The sequence below is a fragment of the Hemiscyllium ocellatum genome, unplaced genomic scaffold, assembly GCF_020745735.1.
Source record: "Hemiscyllium ocellatum isolate sHemOce1 unplaced genomic scaffold, sHemOce1.pat.X.cur. scaffold_249_pat_ctg1, whole genome shotgun sequence".
NCBI classification, from domain to species: Eukaryota; Metazoa; Chordata; class Chondrichthyes; order Orectolobiformes; family Hemiscylliidae; genus Hemiscyllium; species Hemiscyllium ocellatum.
Window position 1 is genome coordinate 11330 of NW_026868110.1, and position 20165 is coordinate 31494.

Consider the following 20165-nt stretch of genomic DNA (forward strand, 5'->3'; position numbering starts at 1 on the left):
TGCACTGTCAGAGGTTCAGTACTGAGGGAGTGCAGCACATTCAGAGGGTCAGTACTGAGGGAGTACTGCACTCCCAGAGGGTCAGTACTGAGGTAGAGCTGCACTGTCAGATGGTCAGTACTGAGGGAGTGCTGCATTGTCAGAGGATCAGAGTGGACAGAGTGCAGCATTGTCAGAGAGTCAGTACTGAGGGAGTGCTGCGCTGTCAGAGGGACTGAGGGAGTGCCGCGCTGTCAGCCTGTCAGTACTGAGGGAGTGCTGCACTGTCAGAGGGTCAGTACTGAGGGAGTGCAGCACAGTCAGAGGGTCAGTGCTGAGAGAGTGCTGCACTGTCAAAGGGTCACTGCTGAGGGAGAGCAGCACTGTCAGAGAGTCAGTATTGAGGGAATGCTGCACTGTCAGAGGGTCAGTACTGAGGGAATGCTGCACTGTCAGATGGTCAGTTCTGAGGGAGTGCTGCACTGTCAGAGGGTCAGTACTGAGGGAGTGCTGCACAGTCAGAGGGTCAGTACTGAGGGAGTACTGCACTGTCAGAGGGTCAGTACTGAGGGAGAGCTGCACTGTCCAATGGTCAGTACTGAGGGATTGCTGCACTGTAAGAGGATCAGTTATGAGGGAGGGCCGCACTGTCAGAGGGTCAGTACCGATGGAGTGCTGCACTGTCAGAGGGTGAGTACTGAGGGAGTGCTGCACTGTCAGAGGATCAGTGTGGAGGGAGTGCAGCATTGTCAGAGGGTCAGTACTGAGGGAATGCCGCGCTGTCAGAGGTTCAGTACTGAGGGAGTGCCGCGCAGCCTGAGGGTCAGTACAGAGAGAGTGCTACACTGTCAGAGGATCAGTAGAGAGGGAGTGCTGCACTATCTGAGGGTCAGTACTGAGGGAGAGCTGCACTGTCAGAGTATCAGTGTGGAGGGAGTGCGGCATTGTCAGAGGGTCAGTACTGAGGTAGTGCAGTACTGTCAGAGGGCCTGTATTGAGGGAATGCTGCACTGTCAGAGGGTCTGTACTGAGGGACTGCTGCACTGTCTGACGGTCAGTCCTGAGGGAGTGCTGCACTGTCAGAGGGTCAGTACTGAGGGAGTGCTGCACTGTCAGATGATCAGTTCTGAGGGAGGGGCGCAATGTCAGAGGGTCAGTACAGATGGAGTGTTGCACCGTCAGTGAGTCAGTACTGAGGGAGTGCTGCAATGTCAGAGGGTCAGCACTGAGTGAGTGCTGCACCATCAAAGGATCAGTGTTGAGCGAGTGCAGCATTGTCAGAGGGTCAGTACTGTGGGAGTGCCACGCTGTCAGAGGGTCAGTACTGAGGGAGTGCCGCGCAGTCTGAGGGTCAGTACTGAGGGAGTGCTGCACTGTCAGAGGGTTAGTACTGAGGGAGCGTTGCACTGTCAGAGGGTCAGTACAGAGAGAGTGCTACACTGTCAGAGGTTCAGTTCTGACGGAGTGCTACACTGTCAGAGGGTCAGTACTGAGAGAGTGCTGCACTGTCAGAGGGTCAGTACTGAGGGAGTGCTGCACTGTCAGTGAGTCAGTACTGAGGGAGTGCTGCACTGTCAGAGGGTCAGTACTGAGGGAGAGCTGCACTGTCAGAGGATCAGTGTGGACGGAGTGCCGCACTGTCAGATGGTCAGTCCTGAGGGAGTGCTGCACTGTCAGAGGTTCAGTACTGAGGGAGTGCAGCACATTCAGAGGGTCAGTACTGAGGGAGTACTGCACTCTCAGAGGGTCAGTACTGAGGTAGAGCTGCACTGTCAGATGGTCAGTACTGAGGGAGTGCTGCACTGTCAGAGGATCAGAGTGGACAGAGTGCAGCATTGTCAGAGGGTCAGTACTGAGGGAGTGCTGCGCTGTCAGAGGGACTGAGGGAGTGCCGCGCTGTCAGCCGGTCAGTACTGAGGGAGTGCAGAACAGTCAGAGGGTCAGTGCTGGGAGAGTGCTGAACTGTCAAAGGGTCACTGCTGAGGGATTGCAGCACTGTCAGAGGGTCAGTATTGAGGGAATGCTGCACTGTCAGAGGGTCAGTACTGAGGGAATGCTGCACTGTCAGATGGTCAGTCCTGAGGGAGTGCTGCACTGTCAGAGGGTCAGTACTGAGGGAGCGCAGCTCAGTCAGAGGGTCAGTACTTAGGGAGTACTGCACTGTCAAAGGGTCAGTACTGAGGGAGTGCTGCACTGTCAGAGGGTCAGTACTGAGGGAGTGCAGCACTGTCAGATGGTCAGCACTGAGGGAGTGCTGCACTGTCAGAGCGTCTGTATTTAGGGAATGCTGCACTGTTAGTGGTTCAGTACTGAGGGAGTGCTGCACTGTCAGAGGGTCAGTACTGAGGGAATGCTGCGCTGTCAGACGGTCAGTTCTGAGGGAGTGTTGCACCGTCAGTGAGTCAGTACTGAGGTAGTGCTGCACTGTCTGAGGGTCTGTACTGAGGGAGTGCTGCGCTGTCAGAGGGTCAGCACTGAGGGAGTGCCGCGCTGTCTGCCGGTCAGTACTGAGGGAGTGCTGCACTGTCAGAGGGTCATTACTGAGGGAGTGCAGCACTATCAGATGGTCAGTACTGAGGGAGTGCTGCACTGTCAGAGGGTCAATACTGAGAGAATGCTGCACTGTCAGATGGTCAGTACTGAGGGAGTGCAGCACATTCAGAGGGTCAGTACTGAGGGAGTACTGCACTCTCAGAGGGTCAGTACTGAGGTAGAGCTGCACTGTCAGATGGTCAGTACTGAGGGAGTGCTGCATTGTCAGAGGATCAGAGTGGACGGAGTGCAGCATTGTCAGAGAGTCAGTACTGAGGGAGTGCTGCACTGTCAGAGGGACTGAGGGAGTGCCGCGCTGTCAGCCTGTCAGTACTGAGGGAGTGCTGCACTGTCAGAGGGTCAGTACTGAGGGAGTGCAGCACAGTCAGAGGGTCAGTGCTGAGAGAGTGCTGCACTATCAAAGGGTCACTGCTGAGTGAGAGCAACACTGTCAGAGAGTCAGTATTGAGGGAATGCTGCACTGTCAGAGGGTCAGTACTGAGGGAATGCTGCACTGTCAGATGGTCAGTCCTGAGGGAGTGCTGCACTGTCAGAGGGTCAGTACTGAGGGAGTGCAGCACAGTCAGAGGGTCAGTACTGAGTGAGTACTGCACTGTCAGAGGGTCAGTACTGAGGGAGAGCTGCACTGTCCGATGGTCAGTACTGAGGGAGTGCTGCACTGTCAGAGGATCAGTTATGAGGGAGGGCCGCACTGTCAGAGGGTCAGTACAGATGGAGTGCTGCACTGTCAGAGGGTGAGTACTGAGGGAGTGCTGCACTGTCAGAGGATCAGTGTGGAGGGAGTGCAGCATTGTCAGAGGGTCAGTACTGAGGGAGTGCCACGCTGTCAGAGGTTCAGTACTGAGGGAGTGCCGCGCAGTCTGAGGGTCAGTACAGAGAGAGTGCTACTCTGTCAGAGGATCAGTAGAGAGGGAGTGCTGCACTATCTGAGGGTCAGTACTGAGGGAGAGCTGCACTGTCAGACGGTCAGTATTGAGGGAGAGCTGCACTGTCAGAGTATCAGTGTGGAGGGAGTGCGGCATTGTCAGAGGGTCAGTACTGAGGGAGTGCTGCACTGTCAGACGGTCACTGCTGAGGTAGTGCAGCACTGTCAGAGGGCCTGTATTGAGGGAATGCTGCACTGTCAGAGGGTCTGTACTGAGGGACTGCTGCACTGTCTGACGGTCAGTCCTGAGGGAGTGCTGCACTGTCAGATGATCAGTTCTGAGGGAGGGGCGCAATGTCAGAGAGTCAGTACAGATGGAGTGTTGCACCGTCAGTGAGTCAGTACTGAGGGAGTGCTGCAATGTCAGAGGGTCAGCACTGAGTGAGTGCTGCACCATCAAAGGATCAGTGTTGAGCGAGTGCAGCATTGTCAGAGGGTCAGTACTGTGGGAGTGCCACGCTGTCAGAGGGTCAGTACTGAGGGAGTGCCGCGCAGTCTGAGGGTCAGTACTGAGGGAGTGCTGCACTGTCAGAGGGTTAGTACTGAGGGAGCGTTGCACTGTCAGAGGGTCAGTACAGAGAGAGTGCTACACTGTCAGAGGTTCAGTACTGACGGAGTGCTACACTGTCAGAGGGTCAGTACTGAGTGAGTGCTGCACTGTCAGAGGGTCAGTACTGAGGGAGTGCTGCACTGTCAGTGAGTCAGTACTGAGGGAGTGCTGCACTGTCAGAGGGTCAGTACTGAGGGAGAGCTGCACTGTCAGAGGATCAGTGTGGACGGAGTGCCGCATTGTCAGAGGGTCAGTACTGAGGGAGTGCTGCACTGTCAGAGGATCAGTGTGGAGGGAGTGCAGCATTGTCAGAGGGTCATTACTGAGGGAGTGCTGCACTGTCAGAGGGTCAGTACTGAGAGAGCACTGCACCATCAGAGGGTCAGTACTGAGGTAGTGCCTCATTGCCAGAGGGTCAGTACTGAGGGAGTGCTGCACTGTCAGAGGGTCAGTACTGAGAGAGTGCTGCACTGTCAGAGGATCAGTACTGAGGGAATGCTGCACTGTCATAGGTTCAGTACCGAGGGAGTGCTGCACTGTCAATAAGTCAGTACTGAGGGAGTGCTGCACTGTCAGAGGGTCAGTTCTGATGTAGTACTGCACTGTCATAGGGTCAGTACTCAGGGAGTGCTGCACTGTCAGAGGGTCAGTTCTGATGTAGTACTGCACTGTCATAGGGTCAGTACTCAGGGAGTGCTGCACTGTCAGAGGGTCAGTACTGAGGTAGTGCTGTACTGTCAGAGGGTCAGTACTGAGAGAGTGCTGCACTGTCAGAGGGTCAGTACTGAGGAAATGCTGTTCTGTCAGAGTGCCAACTCTGATGGAATGCTGCACTGTCAATGGGTCAGTTCTGATGGAGAGCTGCACTGACAGAGGTTTTGTCCTGAGATTGGGCCACACTGTCGGAGGGTCAGTACAGGGTCACTTCCACACTGTCGGAGAGTCAGTACAGAGGGAGTGCATCACTATCAGAGGATCAGTGTGGTGGCAGTGCAGCATTGTCAGAGGGTCAGTGTGGAGGGAATGCAGCATTGTCAGAGGGTCAGTGTGTGCGAGTGCAGCATTATCAGGGGTTCAGTGTGGGGGGAGTGCAGCATTGTCAGAGGGTCAGTGTGGAGGGAGTGCAGCATTGTCAGAGGGGCAGTATGGAGGTAGTGCAGCATTATCTGAGGGTCATTTTGGAGTGAGTGCAGATTTGTCTGAGGGTCAGTGTGGAGCGAGTGCAGCATTGTCAGAGGATCAGTGTTGCGGGAGTGCAGCACTGTCAGATGATCAGTGTGGAGGGAGTGCAACATTGTCAGAGGGTCAGTGTGGAGGGAGTGCAGCATTGTCAGAGGGTCAGTGTGGAGGGAGGACAGCATTGTCAGAGGGTCAGTATGGACGGTGTGCAGCATTGTCAGAGGGTCAGTGTGGAGGTAGTGCAGCATTGTCAGAGGGTCAGTGTGGAGGGAATGCAGCATTGTCAGAGTGTCAGTGTGTGGGAGTGCAACATTGTCAAAGGATCAGCGTGGAGGGAGTGCAGCATTGTCAAAGGGTCAGTCTGGATAGAGTGCAGCATTGTCAGAGGATCAGTGTAGAGGGAGTGCAGCATTGTCAGATGGTCAGTGTGGAGGGAGTGCAGCATTGTCAGAGGGTCAGTGTGGAGGGAGGGCAGCATTGTCAGAGGGTCAGTGTGGAGGGAGTGCAGCCTTGTCAGAGGGTCAGTGTGGAGGGGGTGCAGCATTGTCAGAGAATCAGTGTGGAGGGAGTGCAGCAGTGTCAGAGGATCAGTGTGGAAGGAGTGCAGCACTCTCCGAGGGTCTGTGTGGAGGGAGTGCAGCATTATCAGAGAGTCAGGAAGTGGGGATTGCTATACAGTGAGAGAGTCAGCAATGATGAAGTGCACATTCTCTGCTGGTCAGTGCTAATGGGTGGCCATGCTGTCAGAGTGTCGCACTGTGAGAGGGTTACTACTCTGGGAGCGCTGCACTGTGAAAGGGTTAGAACTGAGTGTGCACCGCGCACTGAGGGGTTTAGTACTGAGGGATCAGCGCGCTGTGAGAGGGTCAGTACTGATGGAGCGCCACACTAAGTGTCCGACAGTCAGTACTGAGTGATTGCTGCATTGCCAGAGGGTCAGTACTGAGAGAGTGATGGACTGTCAAAGGGTCATTACTTAAGGAGAGCTACTTGGTCAGTGTGTCAGTTCTGAAGGTGTTGTTTTAGAGGGTCATTACTGAGGGAGTGCTGCACTGTCAGAGGGTCAGTACTGAGGGAGTGCTGCACTGTCAGAGGGTCAGTACTGAGGGAGAGCTGCACTGTCAGAGGGTCGTTACTGAGGGAGAGCTGCACTGTCAGAGGATCAGTACTGAGGGAGTGCTGCACTGTCAGAGGATCAGTGTGGAGGGAGTGCAGCATTGTCAAAGGATCAGTGTGGAGGGAGTGCAGCATTGTCAGATGATCAGTGTGGAGCGAGTGCAGCATTGTCAGAGTGTCAGTCTGGAGGGAGTGCAGCATTGTCAGAGGATCAGTGTGGAGGGAGTGCAGCACTGTCAGAGGGTCAGTGTCGTGGGAGTGCAGCATTGTCAGAGAGTCAGGAAGGGGGATTGCTATGCAGTGAGAGAGTCAGCAATGATGAAGTGCACACTCTCTGCGGGTCAGTACTAATGAGTGGCCATGCTGTCAGACTGTCGCACTGTGAGAGGGTTACTACTGAGGGAGCGCTGCACTGTGAAAGGGTTAGAACTGAAGGAGCACCGCACACTGAGGTGGTTAGTACTGAGGGATCACCGCGCTGTGAGAGGGTCAGTACTGATGGAGCGCCACACTATGTGTCCGACAGTCAGTACTGAGTGATTGCTGCATTGCCCGAGGGTCAGTACTGAGAGAGTGATGGACTGTCAAAGGGTCATTACTTAGGGAGCGCTACTTGGTCAGTGTGTCAGTTCTGAGGGTGTTGTTTCAGAGGGTCATTACTGAGGGAGTGCTGCACTGTCAGAGGGTCAGTACTGAGGGAGTGCTGCACTGTCAGAGGGTCAGTACTGAGGGAGAGCTGCACTGTCAGAGGATAGGTGTGGAGGGTTTGCTGCATTGTCAGAGTGTCAGTGTGGAGGGCGTGCTGCACTGTCAGACGGTCATTACAGAGAGAGTGCTACACTGTCAGAGGTTCAGTACTGACGGAGTGCTGCACTGTCAGAGGGTCAGTACTGAGTGAGTGCTGCACTGTCAGAGGGTCAGTACTGAGGGAGTGCTGCACTGTCAGTGAGTCAGTACTGAGGGAGTGCTGCACTGTCAGAGGGTCAGTACTGAGGGAGAGCTGCACTGTCAGAGGATCAGTGTGGAGGGAGTGCTGCACTGTCAGAAGGTCAGTACTGAGGGAGTGCTGCACTGTCAGTGAGTCAGTACTGAGGGAGTGCTGCACTGTCATAGGGTCAGTACTGAGTGAGTGCAGCACTGCCAGATGGTCAGTACTGAGGGACTGCTGCATTGTCAGAGGGTCACTGATGAGGGAGTGCAGCACTGTCAGAGCGTCAGTATTGAGGGAATGCTGCACTCTAAGAGGATCAGTACTGAGGGAGTGCTGTACTGTCTGAGGATCAGTGTGGAGAGAGTGCAGCATTGTCAGAGGGTCAGTACTGAGGGAGTGCCGCACTGGCAGAGGGTTAGTGCTGAGGGAGTGCTGCACTGTCAGAGGGTCACTGCTGAGGGAGTGCAGTACTGTCAGAGGGTCTGTATTGAGGGAATGCTGCACTGTAAGAGGGTCAGTACTGAGTGAGTGCTGCACTGTCAGAGGGTCAGTACTGAGGGAGTGCTGCACTGTCAGTGAGTCAGTACTGAGGGAGTGCTGCACTGTCATAGGGTCAGTACTGAGTGAGTGCAGCACTGCCAGATGGTCAGTACTGAGGGACTGCTGCATTGTCAGAGGGTCACTGATGAGGGAGTGCAGCACTGTCAGAGCGTCAGTATTGAGGGAATGCTGCACTCTAAGAGGATCAGTACTGAGGGAGTGCTGTACTGTCTGAGGATCAGTGTGGAGAGAGTGCAGCATTGTCAGAGGGTCAGTACTGAGGGAGTGCCGCACTGTCAGAGGGTTAGTGCTGAGGGAGTGCTGCACTGTCAGAGGGTCACTGCTGAGGGAGTGCAGCACTGTCAGAGGGTCTGTATTGAGGGAATGCTGCACTGTAAGAGGTTCAGTACTGAGGGAGTGCTGCACTGTCAGAGGGTCAGTATTGAGGGAATGCTGCACTGTCAGACCGTCAGTTCTGAGGGAGTGCTGCACTGTCAGAGGTTCAGTACTGAGGGAGTGCTGCACTGTCAGAGGGTCAGTGCTGAGGGAGTGCTGCACTGTCACCGGCTCACTGCTGAGGGAGTGCTGCACTGTCAGAGCGTCAGTATTGAGGGAATGCTGCACTCCAAGAGGATCAGTACTGAGGGAGTGCTGCACTGTCAGAGCGTCAGTATTGAGGGAATGCTGCACTCGAAGTGAATCAGTACTGAGGGAGTGCTGCACTGTCAGAGCGGCAGTATTGAGGGAGTGCTGCACTGTATGATGGTTAGTACTGAGAGAGTGCTGCACTGTCAGAGGGTCAGTACTGAGGGATTGCTGCACTGTCAGAGGGTCATTACTAAGGGAGTGGTGCACTGTCAGCGCATCAGTCTGAGGGATTCCTGCATTGTAAGAGAGTCAGTACTGAGTGAGTGCCACACTATCAGATGCCCTGAATGGCCTAATTTCTGCTCTCATGTCCTATGGTCTACGAGGAATATCTGGAATTGTTCAGTACATTTCTGCTTCTGCGTCCTACAGACCCTGCTCAGCAATGATTCCCGTGTCCAGATTCCAGAGACTGTGTTCAAACAGACCGTCTTCATTTGGTTTTTGAACTTGAAGAGGTTACATCCTCTTTTCCCAGGGTTGGAGGGTTCGTTTCACGTGACTGACCTGCCAGCTCAAAGGGATATTTCCATGCTGCAGGGCTGAGGTTTATTCCTCAGCTTCTGTCTGCTCATCCCAAATGGATCCCACTGCCCCACACTCAGCACAGTCGTGTGTTCCTTATTTGTGAGCTTCCCAATGCTCATCCACTTCCACAATGATATCCCACACTCCTCCAAGTCGTATCGCAGGCTAATTGCCTGGCAGAGAGGAACGCTAAGAGGGGAAATAAAAATCTGAGAGGACTTTACCGTGACATTAAGGGTGAATTGATAATGAGAGAAAGAGTAGGCTGTGGAAGACAGTGAGAGTTTGTGCATGGACCCAGAGGGTGTAGTGAATGGATTCATTTTGTCAGTGCTCACTGGGACAGGGTTGATAATAAATCGTGGAGATGCTCTGTGATACAATTAAATGAATTAGCATATATAGAGAGAGATAGTTCTGAGTGGTCTGGCCTACTTACAACCCAATAAATCTCCAAAGACGGGGGAAATGTGTCTCAGTTTACCGAATGAGGTGATGGAGGAAGTAGCAGGTACACGAGCAAACATTTTCAAATCCCCTCTGGCCACAGGAGAGTTGTCTGCAGACTGACCATGTGGTACTGTTATTCAAGAGGGAGCATGGGATATACCAGGCAGCTCCAGGCCAGTCAGGCTAATATCGTGGGTGGGACGTCTGTTGGAAGCAATTTTGGGAGATAGAATTAATCAGCATTTAAAGAGACTGGAGTTCAGGAAGAACAGTCAGAATGGTTCTGTTAAGGGGAGGTCAGGTCTGACCAATGGGATTGCACTGTTTAAGGAGGTGACCAGGTCTGTAAATAAGGGCAATACTTTCCTGTCGCCTGCTTGGAGGTCAGTGAGGCTTTTATCAGGATCCATACCGGAAACTGATAGTGAACATAAAAACTCAAGATCCAAGGAATTTGGCGCAGAATGCTGAGTGGCAGGAAGCAGACAGTGACGGCCCAATGAGAAATCTCTGTCCGTTCATGTCTCACTGTTGGGGTCTTGCTGATGTGGCTGATAGAAAAGATGTAGGTTTGAATGGTGGATGGTTAATCACTGGGTTCATGAATGATATGAAGATTGGTTGGGTGATAAATACTGAGGAGGATAGCCTTAGGTTACAGAAGGATGGGGATGGCCTTGTCAGATGGACCGATCAGTGACAACGGGTGAGGGGCCTGAAGACTGGAGGGTGGTTAATGATGGGCCATTATTGAAGTAAGGCTGCAAGGAACAGCCATTGTACTATGGAGCTGTGAGCCTGATGGCAGTGGTGGGTCAGCTGTTGGAGGGCATTCTGAGAGACAACTTACATACATTTGGAAAAGCAAGAATTGATTAGGGATGGTCAGCTTGGCTTTGTTTGTGGAAATGATGTGTCCAACTTGATGGAGCTTTTGAAGGGATGACCAAGGAGACAGATGAGAGGTTTTCACATGGGAGATTACTTAGTAAAAGGTTAGATGAGATGACATCCAGGGAGAGAGGACAGCACGGTGCCTCAGTGGTTTGATTCTAACTCCCGGTGACTGTCTGTATGGAGTTTACACATTCTCTCTGTATCTGTGTGCGTTTCCTCCGGGTGATCCAGTTTCCTCCCACAGTCCAAAGATGCCATGGGAAATGCAGCATTACAGGGATCGAGTAGAGGATGTGAGTCTGGGTGGGATGCTGTTCAGACAGTCAGAGTGGGGCCAATGGACGGAATGGCTTGCTTCTACACTGTAGGAATTCTAAAATTAATCCAGAGAGACAAGTCATGTTCTGGGAACATGGGCTCCAATCTTGAACAGGGGTGGATGTGGGTCCTTGCCGTCTGAAGGGGTTTGAACACAGTCTGAGGGGGGAGCTGGGCTGAGCCCTGAAGTGTTGAGGGTGTGAATGTTTTGTGGAGCTACTGTCTGAGGGGCTTTGGGGGTTAAAGACAACAAAGTGGTGCTTTCAGAGGTATTGAGGGGGTACTTTCTGAGGTACTGAGGGAGCACTCTCTGAGGTACTGAGGGAGCACTTTCAGAGTTATTGAGGGAGCACTTTCTGACATATTGAGGGAGCACTGTCTGAGGTATTAAGGGAGGAATATCTGAGTTATTGAGGGAGAAATATCTCAGGTATTGAGGGAGCACTGTCTGAGGTACTGAGGGAGAACTAAGCAAGGTATTGAGGGAGAACTATCTGAGGTATTGAGGGAGCACTTTCTGAGGTACTGAGGGAGCACTTACTTAGATATTGATGGAGCACTTTCTGAGATATTGGGGGAGCAATCTCAGAGGTATTGAGGGAGAACTTTCTGAGATATTGAGGGAGCACATTCTGAGGTATTAAGGGAGTACTATGCGAGTTATGGAGGGAGAACTATCTGAGGTATTGAGGGAGCAAAGTCTGAGGTACCGAGGGAGCACTTTCCGAGGTACTGAGGGAGCACTTTCTTAGGTGTTGAGGGAGCACTTACTTAGATATTGATGAAGCACTTTCTTAGATATTCAGGGAGCACTTTCTGAGGTACTGAGGGAGGACTTTCTGAGGTACTGAAGGAGTACTATCTGAGATATTGAGGGAGCACTTTCTGAAGAACTGAGGGAGCACTTTGAGATATTGAGAGAGCACTATCTGAGGAATGGAGGGAGTATTATCTGAGGTACTGAGGGAGCACTATCAGAGGTATTGAGGGAGAATTATCTGAGATATCGAGGCAGCACTTTTTGTGGTATTTAGGGAGCATTATCTGAGGTACTGCGGGAGAACTTTCTGAGGTATTGAGGGAGCATTATCTGAGCTATTCAGGAATCACTTTCTGAAGTATTGAGGGAGCATTATCTGAGGTATTGAGGGAGCACGTTCTGAGGTACTGAGGGAGTAATTTCAGAAGTATTGAGGGAGCACTGTCTGAGGGACTGAGGGAACACTTTCTGAGGTATTGAGGAAACAATTTCTGAGGTATTGAGGGAGAACTATCTGAGATATTGAGGGAGCACTTTCTGATGTACTGAGGGAGTACTTTATGAGGTACTGAGGGAGAAATTCCTGAGATATTGAGGGAGCACTGTCTGAGGTATTGAGGGAGAACTACCTGAGGTATTGAGGGAGCACTTTCTGAGGAATTGAGGGAGCACTATCTGAGGTATTGAGGGAGAATTATCTGAGATATTGAGGGAGCACTTTCTGAGATATTAAGGGAGCACTTTCTGAGATATTAAGGGAGCACTTTCTGAGGTACTCGGAACACTTTCTGAGGAATTGAGGGAGCACTTACTTAGATATTGTTGGAGCACTTTCTGAGATATTGAGGGAGAACTTTCGTAGATAGTGAGGAAGCACTGTCTGAGGTACTGAGGGAGCACTGTCTGAGGTACTGAGGGAGCACTGTCTGAGGTATTGAGGGGGAACTTTCTGAGGTACTGAGGGAGAACTATCTGAGGTACTGAGGGAGAACCATATGAGGTGTTGAGGGAGCACATTCTGATGAATTGAGGGAGCATTTTCTGAGGTACTGAGGGAACACTTTCTGAGATTTTGAGGGAGCATTTCTGAGGTACTGAGAGAGCACTGTCTGATGTACTGATGGATCACTATCTGAGGTATTGTGGGAGCATTTTCTGAGGTACTGTGGGAGCTCTTTCTGATGTGCTGAGTGTGCACTGTCTGAGGTACTGAGGGAGCACTCTCTGAGGTACTGAGGGAGACGTATTTGAGGTATTGAGGGAGAACTATCTGAGGTACTGAGGGAGCACTTTCTGAGGTATTGAGGGATCAATTTATGAGTATTGAGGGAGCACTTTCAGATGTATTGAGGGAGCACTTTCAGATGTATTGAGGGAGCACTTTAAGAGGTTATGAGGGAGAACTATCTGAGGTACTGAGTGAGCACTTTCTGACGTATTGAGGGAGAACTACCTGAGGTATTGAGGGAGCACTGTCTGAGGTATTGAGGGAGCACTGTCTGAGGTATTGAGGGAGCACTGTCTGAGGTATTGAGGGGGCACTTTCTGAGGTATTGAGGGAGAACTATCTGAGGAATTCAGGGCGCACTTTGAGGTACTGAGGGATAACTATTTGAGGTATTGAGGGAGAACTAGTTGAGGTATTGGGGAGAACTATCTGAGATACTGTGGGATCACTTTCTGATGTACTGAGGGAGCACTTTCTGAGGTACTGAGGTAGCACTTTCTGTGGTTCTGAGGAAGAACTATCTGAGGTACTGAGGGAGAACTATCTGAGGAATTGAGGGAGCACTTTCTGAGGTACTGAGGGAGAAGTATTTGAGGTATTGAGGGAGAACTATCTTAGGTACTAAGGGAGCACATTGTGAGGTACTGAGGGAGAACTATGTGAGTTATTGATGGAGAACTACCTGAGGTACTGATCGAGAGCCATCTGAGGTACTGAGGGGGCATTTTCTGTGGTACTGAGGAAGAACTATCTGAGGTACTGAGGGAGCACTTTCCAAGGTATTCAGGGAGCACTTTCTGAGGTACTGAGGGAGCACTGTATGAGGTACTGGGGGATCACTGTATGAGGTACTGAGGAAGAACTATCTGAGGAATTGAGGGAGCACTTTCTGAGGCACTGAGAGAGAAGTATTTGTGGTATTGAGGGAGAACTATCTGAGGTACTGAGCGAGAGCCATCTGAGGTATTGAGGAGGCAGTTTCTGGGGTACTGAGGGAACACTTTCTGACGTGCTGAGGGAGCACTTTCTGAGATTTTGAGGGAGCACTTTCTGACGTTTTGAGGGAGCACTCTCTGAAGTACCAAAGAGCACGTTATGTGGTAATGAGGTAGCACTGTCTGAGGTATTAAGAGAGCACTTTTTGAGGTACTGAGGGGGCACTTACTGATGTACTGAGGGAACAATTTCAGATGTACTGAGGAATTGAGGTAGCACTTTCTGAGGTATTGAGGGAACACTTTCTGAGGTACTGAGGGAGAACTGTCTGGGGAATTGAGGTAACATTATCTGAGGTATTGAGGGAGCACATTCTGTGGTACTGATGGAGAACAACCTGAGATATTGAGAGAGCACTTTCTGAGGTATTGGGAGAGCCCTTTTTGAGGCTCTGAGGGAGCAGTTTCTCAAGTACTGAGAGAGCAATTTCCGATGTACTGAGGAATTGAGGTAGCACTTTCTGAGGTATTGAGGGAACACTTTCTGATGTACTGAGGGAGCACTGTCTGAGGTATTGAGGGGGCACTTTCTGAGGTACTTAGGGTGAACTATTTGAGGTATTGAGGGAGAACTATCTGAGGTACTGAGGCAGAACCATCTGAGGTACTCAGGGAGCACTTTCTGAGGTATTCAGGGAGCATTTTCTGAGGTACTGAGGGATCACTATCTGAGGTATTGTGGGAGCACTATCTGAGGTACTGAGGTAGGACTTTCTGAGGTATTGAGGGATCACATTCTGAGGTATTTAGCGAGCAGAATCTGAGGTCCTGGGGTAGGACTGTCTGAGATATTGAGGGAGCACTTTCTGAGGTATTGAGAGAGCCCTTTTTTCGACTCTGAGGGAGCAGTTTCTGAAGTACTGAGGGAGCAATTTCAGATGTACTGAGGAATTGAGGTAGCACTTTCTGAGGTATTGAGGGAACACTTTCTGTGGTATTGAGGTAGCATTTTCTGAGGTACTGAGGGAGAACTATCTAGGGAATTGATGGAACATTATCCGACGTATTGAGGGAGCACTTTCTAAGATGCTGAGAGAGCTTTTTCTGAGGTATTGAGGGAGCACTGTCAGAGGTATTGAGGGAGCATTTTCTGAGGTACTGAGGGAGCGCTACCTGAGGTATTGAGGGAGAACTATCTGAGGAATTGAGGGAGCATTATCTGAGGTACTGAGGGAGAACTATCTAGGGAATTGATGGAACATTATCCGACGTATTGAGGGAGCACTTTCTAAGATGCTGAGAGAGCTTTTTCTGAGGTATTGAGGGAGCACTGTCAGAGGTATTGAGGGAGCATTTTCTGAGGTACTGAGGGAGCGCTACCTGAGGTATTGAGGGAGAACTATCTGAAGAATTGAGGGAGCACCTTCGCAAGTATTGAGGAAGCACTTTCTGAGGTATTGAAGGAGCACTATCTGAGGTATAGAGGGAGAACAATCTGAAATATTTAGGGAGCAATTTCTGAGGTATTGAGGTGGCACTTTCTGAGGTACTGAGGGAGAACTATCTGAAATATTGAGGCAGCACTATCTGAGTGATTGAGGGATCACTTTCAGAGGTATTGAGGGAGCACTTTCAGACGTATTGAGGGAGCACTTTAACAGGTATTGAGGGAGAACTATCTGAGATATTGAGTGAGTATTTTCTGAGGTATTGAGGGAGAATCATCTGAGGTATAGAGGAAGCACTTTCTGATGTATTGTCGGAGCTCTTTCTGACGTACTGAGGGAGCACTTTCTGAGAAATTGTGGGAGCATTATCTTAGGTATAGTGGGAGAACCATCTGAAATATTGAGGGAGCAATTTCTGAGGTGCTGAGGGAGCACATTTTGAGGTGCTGAGGGAGCACATTTTGAGGTGCTGAGGGAGCACTTTCTGAGGTACTGAGGGAGCACTTTTTGAGGTGCTGAGGGAGCACTGACTCAGGTATTGAGTTGGCACTTTCTGAGGAATTCAGGGAGCACTTTTTGAGGCACTGAGCGAGAACTATCCGAGGTACTGCGGGGCAAATATCTGAGGAATTGAGGGAGCACTTTGAGGTATTGAGGGAGAACTATCTGAGGTACTGAGGGGGCACTTTCTGAGGTACTGTGGGCGGCATGGTGGCACAGTGGTTAGCACTGCTGCCTCACAGCGCCTGAGACCCGGGTTCAGTTCCCGACTCAGGCGACTGACTGTGTGGAGTTTGCACGTTCTCCCCGTGTCTGCGTGGGTTTCCTCCGGGTGCTCCGGTTTCCTCCCACACTCCAAAGATGTGCGGGTCAGGTGAATTGGCCATGCTAAATTGCCCGTAGTGTTAGGTAAAGGGGTAAATGTAGGGATATGGGTGGGTTACGCTTCGGCGGGTCGGTGTGGACTTGTTGGGCCGAAGGGCCTGTTTCCACGCTGTAAATAATCTAATCTAATCTAATCACTTTCTGAGTTACTGAGGGAGCGCTGTCTGAGGTATTGAGGGGCTCTTTCTGATGTACTGAGGGAGCACTTTCTGAGGTATTGAGGGAGAACTATCTGAGGTACTGAGGGGGCACTTTCTGAGGTACTGAGGGAGAAGTATTTGAGGTATTGAGGGAATACAATCTGACGTATTGCGGGAGCACTTTATGAGGTATTGAGGTTGAAATATCTGAGATATTGAGGGTGCATTTTCTGAGGTACTGAGGGAGCACTTTATGAGGTATTGAGGTAGCACTGTCTGAGGTATTAAGAGAGTAACTTTTTAGGAACTGAGGGATCCCTTTCTGAGGTACTGAGGGAGCACTTTCTGAGGTACTGAGGCAGAACTATCTGAAGTACTGAGGGAGAACTATCTGAGGAATTGAGGGAGCACTTTCTGAGGTTCTGAGGGAGAACAATTTGAGGTATTGAGGGAGAACTATCTGAGGTACTAAAGGAGCACTTTGTGATGTACTGAGGGAGAACTATTTGAGGCATTGAAGGCGAACAACCTGAGGTACTGAGGGAGAGCCATCTGAAGTATTGAGGAGGCAGTTTCTGGGGTACTGAGGGAGCACTTACTGAGGTGCTGAGAGAGCAATTTCTGAGGCACTGAGGAAGTACTTTATGAGGTATTGAGTTAGCACTTTCTGAGGTACAGAGGGAGCAATTTCAGATGTACTGAGGAATTGAGGTAGCACTTCCTGAGGTATTGAGGGAACACTTTCTGAGGTACTGAGGGAGAACTATTTGAGGTATTGAGGGAGAACTACCTGAGGTACTGAGGGAGAGCCATCTGAGATATTGAGGAGGCAGTTTCTGGGGTACTGAGGGAGCACTTTCAGAGGAATTGAGGTAGCACTTTCTGAGATGTTGAGGGAACACTTTCTGAGGTATTGAGGGAGCACATTCTGAGGGACTGAGATAGCATTTTCTGAGGTATTGAGTGAGCATTTTCTGAGGTACTGAGGGAGAACGATCTGAGGTATTGAGGGAGAACTATCTGAGGGATTGAGGGAGCACTTTCTGAGGTATTGAGGAAGAACTACCTGAGGTACTGAGGGGGCACTTTCTGAGGAACTGTGAGAGCACTTTCTGAGTTACTGAGGGAGCGCTGTTTGAGGAATTGAGGGGCACTTTCTGGTGTACTGAGGTTGAACTATCTGGGGAATTGAGGGAGCACTATCTGATGAACTGAGGGAGCACTTTCTGAGGTACTAAGGGAGAGGTATTTGAGGTATTGAGGGAATACGATCTGAGATATTGCGGGAGCACTTTATGAGGTATTGAGGGAGCACTACCTGAGGTACTGAGAGAGCACTTTATGGGGTATTGAGTTTGAACTATCTGAGATATTGAGGGAGCATTTTCTGAGGTATTGAGGGAGCGCTTTCTGAGGTTTTGAGGGAGCACTATCTGAGGTACCGAGAGAGCACTTTATGAGGTATTGAGGTAGCACTGTCTGAGGTATTAAGAGAGCACCTTTTGAGGTATTGAGGGATCACTTTCTGAGGTACTGAGGGAGCACTTTCTGAGGTACTGAGGGAGCACTTTCTGAGGTACTGAGGGAGCACTATCTGAGGTATTGTGGGAGCACTTTCTGAGGGAGTGAGGAAGCACTTTCTGAGGTACTGAGAGAGCGCTTTCTGAGGTTATTGGGAACACTGTCTGAGGTTATGAGGGAGCACTTTCTGAGTTTTTGAGGGAGCACTGTCTGAGGTATTGTGAGAGCAACTTTTGAGGCACTGAGGGATCACTTTCTGAGGTACTGAGGGTGCACTTTATGAGGTACTGAGGGAGAACTATCTGAGGTGCTGAGGGAGAACTATTTGAGGTATTGAGGGAGAACTATCTGAGGTACTAAAGGAACACTTTGTGAGGTACTGAGGGAGAACTATTTGAGGCATTGAAGGCGAACTACCTGAGGTACTGAGGGAGAGCCAACTGAGGTATTGAGGAGGCAGTTTCTGGGGTATTGAGGGAGCCCTTTCTGAGGTGCTGAGAGAGCACTTTCTGAGGCAATGAGGAAGTACTTTATGAGGAATTGAGGGAGCACTTTCTGAGGTACAGAGGGAGCAATTTCAGATGTACTGAGGAATTGAGGTAGCACTTCCTGAGGTATTGAGGGAAAACTTTCTGAGGTACTGAGGGAGAACTATTTGAGGTATTGAGGGAGAACTACCTGAGGTTCTGAGGGATAGCCATCTGAGATATTGAGGAGGCAGTTTCTGAGGTATTGGAGGAGCATTTTCTGAGGTATTGAGGGAGAACGATCTGAGGTATTGAGGGAGAACTATCTGAGGTATTGTAGGAGCACTTTCTGAGGTACTGAGAGAGCACTTTCTAAGGTTATTGGGGAACACTGTCTGAGGTTATGAGGGAGCAGTTTCTGAGTTATTGAGGGAGCACTATCTGAGGTATAGAGGGAGCACTTTTGAAGAACTGAGGCAGCATTCTTGAGGTACTGAGGGAGCACTATCTGAGGTACTGAGGGAGCACTTTCTGATGTACTGAGTTAGCACTTTCTGAGGTACTGAGGGAGAAGTATTTGAGGTATTGAGGGAATACGATCTGAGGTATTGCGGGAGCACTTTATGAGGTATTGAGTTTGAACTATCTGAGATATTGAGGGAGCATTTTCTGAGGTATTGAGGTAGCACTGTCTGAGGTATTAAGAGAGCAACTTTTGAGGAACTGAGGGATCACTTTCTAAGGTACTGAGGGAGCACTTTATGAGGTACTGGGGAGCACTGTCTGAGGAATTGAGGGGGCACTTTCTGAGGTATTGAGGGAGCACTTTCTGAGGAACCGAGGGAGAACTATCTGAGGTACTGAGGGTGAACTATTTGAGGTATTGAGGGAAAACTATCTGAGGTGCTATATGAGCACTTTGTGAGATACTGAGGCAGAACTATTTGAGGCATTGAAGGTGAACTACCTGAGGTACTGAGGGAGATCCATCTGAGGTATTGAGGAGGCAGTTTCTGGGGTACTGAGGGAGCACTTACTGAGGTGTTGAGAGAGCACTTTCTGAGGCACTGAGGAAGTACTTTATGAGGTATTGAGGGAGCACTTTCTGAGTTACAGAGGGTGCAATTTCAGATGTACTGAGGAATTGAGGTAGCACTTCCTGAGGTATTGAGGGAACACTTTCTGAGGTACAGTGGGAACACTTTGAGGTATTGAGGGAGCACTTTCTGAGGTACTGAGGGAGAACTATTTGAGGTATTGAGGGATGAACTACCTGAGGTACTGAGGGAGAGCCATATGAGATATTGAGGAGGCAGTTTCTGGGGTACTGAGGGAGCAATTTCAGAGGAATTGAGGTAGCAATTTCTGAGGTATTGAGGGAGCATTTTCTGAGGTACTGAGGGAGAACTATCTGGGGAATTGAGGGAGCATTATCTGAGGTATTGTGGGAGCACTTTCTGTGGTACTGAGAGAGCATTTTCTGAGGAATTGAGGGAGCACTGTCAGAGGCATTGAGGGAGCATTTTCTGCGGTACTGAGGGAGAACGATCTGAGGTATTGAGGGAGAACTATCTGAGGGATTGAAGGAGCACTTTGAGTGTATTGAGGGAGAAATATCTGAGGTACTGAGGGGGCACTTTCTGAGGTAGTGTGGGAGCACTTTCTGAGTTACTGAGGGAGCGCTGTCTGAGGTATTGAGGGGCACTTTCTGATGTACTGAGTTAGCACTTTCTGAGATACTGAGGGAGAAGTATTTGAGGGATTGAGGGAATACGATCTGATGTATCGCGGGAGTACTTTATGAGGTATTGAGGTTGAACTATCTGAGATATTGAGGGAGCATTTTCTGAGGTGTTGAGGGAGCACTTTCTGAGGTACTGAGAGAGCGCTTTCTGAGGTTATTGGGGAACACTGTCTGAGGTTATGAGGGAGCACATTCTGAGTTATTGAGGGAGCACTATCTGAGGTATAGAGGGAGCACTTTCTGAGGAACTGAGGCAGCATTCTTGAGGTATTGAGGGAGCACTATCTGATGTACTAAGGGAGCACGTTCTGATGTACTGAGTTAGCACTTTCTGAGGTACTGAGGGAGAAGTATTTGAGGTATTGAGGGAATACGATCTGAGGTATTGCGGGAGCACTTTATGAGGTATTGAGGATGAACTAT